At 45.6% G+C, this 5,483-nt stretch overlaps 1 long non-coding RNA gene across 1 annotated transcript; it reads left to right on the forward strand.

The window, feature by feature from the left end:
- The first annotated feature begins 1,439 nt into the window (after positions 1 to 1,439).
- On the forward strand, positions 1,440 to 4,233 carry LOC123276081 (uncharacterized). Its single transcript, XR_006512341.2, has 2 exons — positions 1,440 to 3,415; positions 3,703 to 4,233. It is a non-coding gene; the product is annotated as an uncharacterized lncRNA (long non-coding RNA).
- Positions 4,234 to 5,483: the final 1,250 nt, after the last annotated feature.

The following is a 5,483-nucleotide window of genomic DNA, read 5'->3' on the forward strand; positions in this document are numbered from 1 at the left end:
TCCTTACTATTCTTACTTTCTTGCAATGCCTCCAACTTCCTCACAAAAGTCTTATTTACCTCACAAAACTCAAATTTTAGATGAGTTCAAGTGGCTTCCTTCTCCAGGCCTACATTCAAACTGCTGCTTGTTTCAAAGAAAACTTACACAGTCATGATAACTTGCCTCACTTTACATTCATTACTAAAAAGACTCAAACCAACATGCCTGGAAATACTCCCCTTTTCCTCTAGTTGGCATCCTTCCCCTCTATCAGAGACATATTTCCAAGACTTATTTTCTTAAATAATAATAGCTGGAATAGCTTCTGGCCAGATGTAGAGATTGCAACAGACCAGTGCCCCCACTGCAGCAAGTAGAAAAGAGGAATAAACTTTAAAAATGACATTTGTAAGGACACCTGGGTGAGGTGTGGATGCAAAGAAGTCCAAAGGAATTGAATTCAAGAGAGCAAGCAGCTGTTCCTGGTTGCGCAGGGGCTGGCTTTCCTCCCTGGGGACGTCCACTGCGCCCGGGCCCAGGCAGGAGGAGGATCTGCTCCTGTGGTGGGGTGGAGGGGCTCTGCTCCTGGGAGGAGACTTCAGTGGAGGGTTTTTTTTGTTGTGTTTTTTTAAAGTCTCTGTAAAGTATCTGCAAAGTATGCTACTGAAATCTATAGGAACTGCAAATTCAGAGCTAATTCTCCCCACTTTTGCTGCGTATGGGGCAGTGGTGGTAGTGTGATGGGCTGGAGGCTGGGCACGACACAAGTGGAGAAGAAAGATGAGAGGGAACTGTGATCAGCACAGTCACACTGCAGAGAAAGTCAGTCACCTTTGGACACCTGCCTTCTCAATCCTGCTATCAAACAGTATACTGCTGGGAAACTTTTCACCATTAAAGAATGGATTCACATTTCTGACCTGACTCTCCTTTGATTCATAAGATACCTCTCCTGCAGCCCCTAGAAGGTAGTTCTCTGGAGGGCTTTTTTTCAACTCTGAGTAAGTAGGGGGCAGCAATGGTCCAAGGCCTCAGGCTACCTCTTCAATCTTGATTGCAATCAATACACTGCTTAGAAGTGCGTCACTACCCTTTAAGGAAGAACTCTTCCCGATCCCACTCTTCCTTGCTGAGAGGGGATGCTTCAACCACCTTTGCACTCTTCACAGGGGAGGAGGGAGCAGTGTTCGAGGCATTGCGCAACCCCAGGTAGCCCTGGATACTCTTCCCATCTCACGATCCCTAACTATTCATATCTAAAACCCTATTGTGCCATATAAAGTGACATCACAAGTTCCAGGGATTGGGACCTGGAGATCTTTGGGGGCCCTTATCTAGTCTACCACACTGTCTATCGAGTTGGTGTTATAACACTCAGAGAGGAATTATTCCAAGTCACTTTAAAACACATTAATTTGAAAAAAAAAAAACCCAAATACACAGGTTAATTTGACTGTACATCCATAGTAGGGTATAATCTAAGGACAGAAATAATTTTTTAAGAAATCTTAAACTTTTCAATAATAGTGTTTGTGATTGTGTTGCAGTTGTTCTGGGACTTGTTTATATATTGTCTGATAAACCAAATTAGTCCTTCTATTGGTATAATTGAGAATTTGGATTTTCAACACAGGAGAGTAGAGATACAGATGGTAGGATTGATGAGTGAAGTCAAAATCCTGCTGTCCTAAGTTTGAATTGGAAGTATCAGCTTGAACTCTCTCCCTATGTATTTGGAAAAGGCTTAGAAACAATACTCTTCACTAATGATGAACACCCCTGGCACCTAGATTGTGGTCTCTAAATACCGGTTCCTACTAAAAGGAACTAGGGCTCCGTGAAGAAACAGTTAAAATCAGGTCTGGGGCAGGAAGTATGCAAGATGAACCCGGTACACCTTATTTCAGAAAGCAAGTAAGTATCAAAGATAACCAGTTATGCTAAAAGGTCCAGGAACCAAGCTAAAAAGACTTCCATAGATCAAAGATAGGATAATTTGAGCATCAATAAAAATAATAACTGCAGTGAATTTGAAACACACTAAGTAGTTTAAATACATGAATTCATAATAACACTTAAAAAGCAAGCAAGCAAACAAATGACTAAATAAAAACCTCATTGGTCACTTTTGGAGAATCCTAGGGAATAAACTTATTTTGAAGGCTGTTAAAGAAAAGAACAAATCATGCTTTGATCACTTTGCCCTTTAAACTGTACCCCAGGGTACCCAAATAGTTGGTGAGGGAGAAATTTATCGTTATAGGAATAATCCAATTTATAAATGAAGAAGGAATTACAGATTTAGAATGTCACTATTTTGCAACCCCTAGTGAATTAATGGATCTATATAATGATCATCGACTGCTTACATCAGAAAAAAAAAGAAATCCGGACATTATATGCCTTCTGATGGAAGAACACAAACCTATGTAGCATTTTTGCCAAAAAACTGAACTTCAATTGGATCAAGCCTCTTGTGCTAGTAGTTTATAGGAAACATGTGGGGCAGGAGAACGTGGAAAATATCACCCCAGTTAATCAGCAAAGTCTGGATTGTGGGAAACTCTACAGGACAGAAGACCCAGTTTCTCTAAGAAATATATTGAAAGAAATAAAAGAGAGACGTCAGTGGAACTTATAGATTGAAAAAGAGACAAGCGACATACCAATTAACTTCAAAGTGTAGAACTTATTTGGATCCTGACTCAGACTGTAAAAAAAAAGCTCAAAAAATGTACAGCCATGGGTGAAATCTAAACCCTCACTTGATATTTTATAATATTCAGGAACTATTTTTTTTAAATGCAATAAAGATATGTCACTATCTTTAAAAAGAATCTCCATCTTTAGAAATTCACACAGGTGAAATAACATGACGCTGAGATTGCTTCAAAATACCGGGGCGGTGTGTGTAGGCGGTGAAAGTGTGGCGGGCTACAGACTGGAAACGAGACGGATGACTGTGGAAGCAGGTCGACAGGTACAGGAGGGTTCAGCTGGAGGCCAACGAGGCGGCTGCTGCAACCGTCTTGGAGGGAGACGGCGGTAACTGCTATAATGAGGGCCAACGCGGTTACCTGAAGAAGCCCTGTCAACAGTCCCTCCGTCCCTGAAAGCTGAGCTCCCTAAAGCACCTGTTGGCGACGTCAGGGAGCGCACCTGGGGCGGCGCGCGCACACCCCCTGGACCGCCGCCTCTCGTCCTGTCCGCGAGGGAGCACGACGACGGAGAGGTGCGCCCGCGCCGCGGGGCTGCGGACCACACTTCCCAGGGGCGCTGGCGCCCTCGGCCCCGCCCCGCGTCCTAGAATGCCTTTCAAGCCGGAAGCCGGACGTGTGCCTGGGTTTCCGTCTGGGCCGCAGGGCTGTCCGTCACGAAGGTTTCCGGATCATGGTTGGGCCATTTTGAACGAATTCTAGGTCCTCTGCAGGAGGTGAGCTGAGTCCCTGCCCCGTCGCTTCCCATTCAGCCGCGCGGCGGGCCGCCCTGCTTAGGGTGGGTGGGCTTGCAGCCTCTGGAGGTTGGGAGAAAGTTGGGCATCGATGGGGAGTGGGGTTCCAAAGAGTTTCAGAGTTGAGAGTGAAAAGGGGACTGACTGTTTAGAAGTGACTCGACCTGCAGTCTTGGTTCGGCCAGCGACTGAAGTTAGAGAAGGGGCTGCCTCAGCTACAGGGTGTGTTAGGAACAAAGCGCTAACTTGAACCCGTTTACTTTCGCAAGACTGGAAAACGAGTGCACGAACACTGGCGCTCCAGAAAGAGAGGGCCTCTCTTGAGCCCACCCAGATAACCTCTCACCCCACGTTCCCACCGAGCGCCCGCCTCCGCCCTGAGTTAGGGTGGAGGGTCTACGGGCGCAGGCGGGGAAGGTCGGCAGAGGGCGTCACCGCTCGTCCGGGCTTCTCTCGGCCGCTGATCGCTCGCTTCAACACACTGTTCACCGTCCTTTGCTCCTTAACCCGGGCTTCTGGCCGGGTGCCTCCATACCCCTTTACGTCCGTTTCCTGACGCTCTCACTCCCCTCCCCCACATCCTGTAAGTGTTGCTCCTTTTATTACTTTGCCTGGTGTTTGGCTTAACCAATAAAGCCCCACTCCATTGTGTAGAAGCAATTGGCTCAATATTCTATAAAGGGTCAGGCAGTAAATATTTATCGTTCACACCTTTGCAGTTGTAGCAGGAAAGCAGCCATAGACAACACTTAAAGGAATGACTGTGACTGTGTTCCAATAAAACTTTATTGACCCTGAAAGTTGAACTTCATGTGTCAGGAAATATTCTTATTATTTTTCAACCACTTAAATCTAATGTATTATACTCTAGTTGAAAATATGATGCTCAGAATTAATATAGTACTCCAGGTGTAGTTTTTAATCAATGTACAGTGGAATGGGATCATTACTTTTCAACTTCTGGATATAGATCTTATTTTGGTATGACCTAAGATTTTTCTTCCGGAAGAGACCTCTACTTTGTAGGCTTGAAATAGGCAACTTCAGGGGCTGACCCTGTGGCCCAGTGGTTAAGTTTGCACACACTGCTTGGGTGGCCCAGGTTTCACAGTTTGGATCCTGGGTGCGGACATGGCACTGTTCATCAAACCATGCTGAGGTGGTGTCCCACACAGCACAACCAGAAGGACCTATAACTAGAATATACAACTATGTACTGGGGGGCTTTGGGACGAAGGGAAAAAAAGAAAAGAAGATTGGCCACAGATGTTAGCTCACGTGCTAGTCTTAAAAAAAAAAAGAAATAGGCAACTTCATTTTGCCTCTTATCGTCTGTACCTATAAGCCACAACAGCTCCCAAGTTCTCGGTGGGAGATTTCCAGTCTTCTAACACTAAAAAAAACTCTCTTGGGAGAGGCAATGTGCCATGGGCCCTGAGCATCCCTACATGTTCATGCTGCGGATGGCAAGAATACAAGGTCTTAACTGTTCTTTACCTGGGTAATTTCTCAAGGTTGTATGACAGCAAGCAAATACAGAGGCAGCGTCTACCCAGGACACAGAGCATGCCTGCTACCAATTCACTATAAAAGCAGTGACTCTCCCAAGCTGAGTGCTGCTTTCCTGTAATGCAGCCCACTGTTTATGCTGGAATCCATCTAGGCCCATCTGTGTCACTTTCTTGCAACTTGTGGGGGGGGACCATGGGTAATCGGCTCAAATGTGAAGTCTGGCTACTGCTTTGGCCGTGTAATAAAGGCCCAGGAATCTCATGTCTTCTGCCAGTATCTATGCAATAATAACAGGCTAGTTTATTAGCTAGTAAGTTGGGTAAAATCCTAGCCCTTTCACAGTTCTGGACAGACATGTAAAATAATTTTACATGACAGGGCTGGCCCCGTGGCCGAGTGGTTAAGTTTGCAAACTCTGCTTCGGCAGCCCAGGGTTTGGCTGGTTCGGATCCTGGGTGTGGACATGGCACTGCTTGTCAGGTCACGCTGAGTAGCATCCCACATGCCACAACTAGAAGGACCCACAACTAAAATATAC

The sequence above is a fragment of the Equus asinus genome, chromosome 13 (genome assembly GCF_041296235.1).
Source record: "Equus asinus isolate D_3611 breed Donkey chromosome 13, EquAss-T2T_v2, whole genome shotgun sequence".
In the NCBI taxonomy this organism is placed as follows: domain Eukaryota; kingdom Metazoa; phylum Chordata; class Mammalia; order Perissodactyla; family Equidae; genus Equus; species Equus asinus.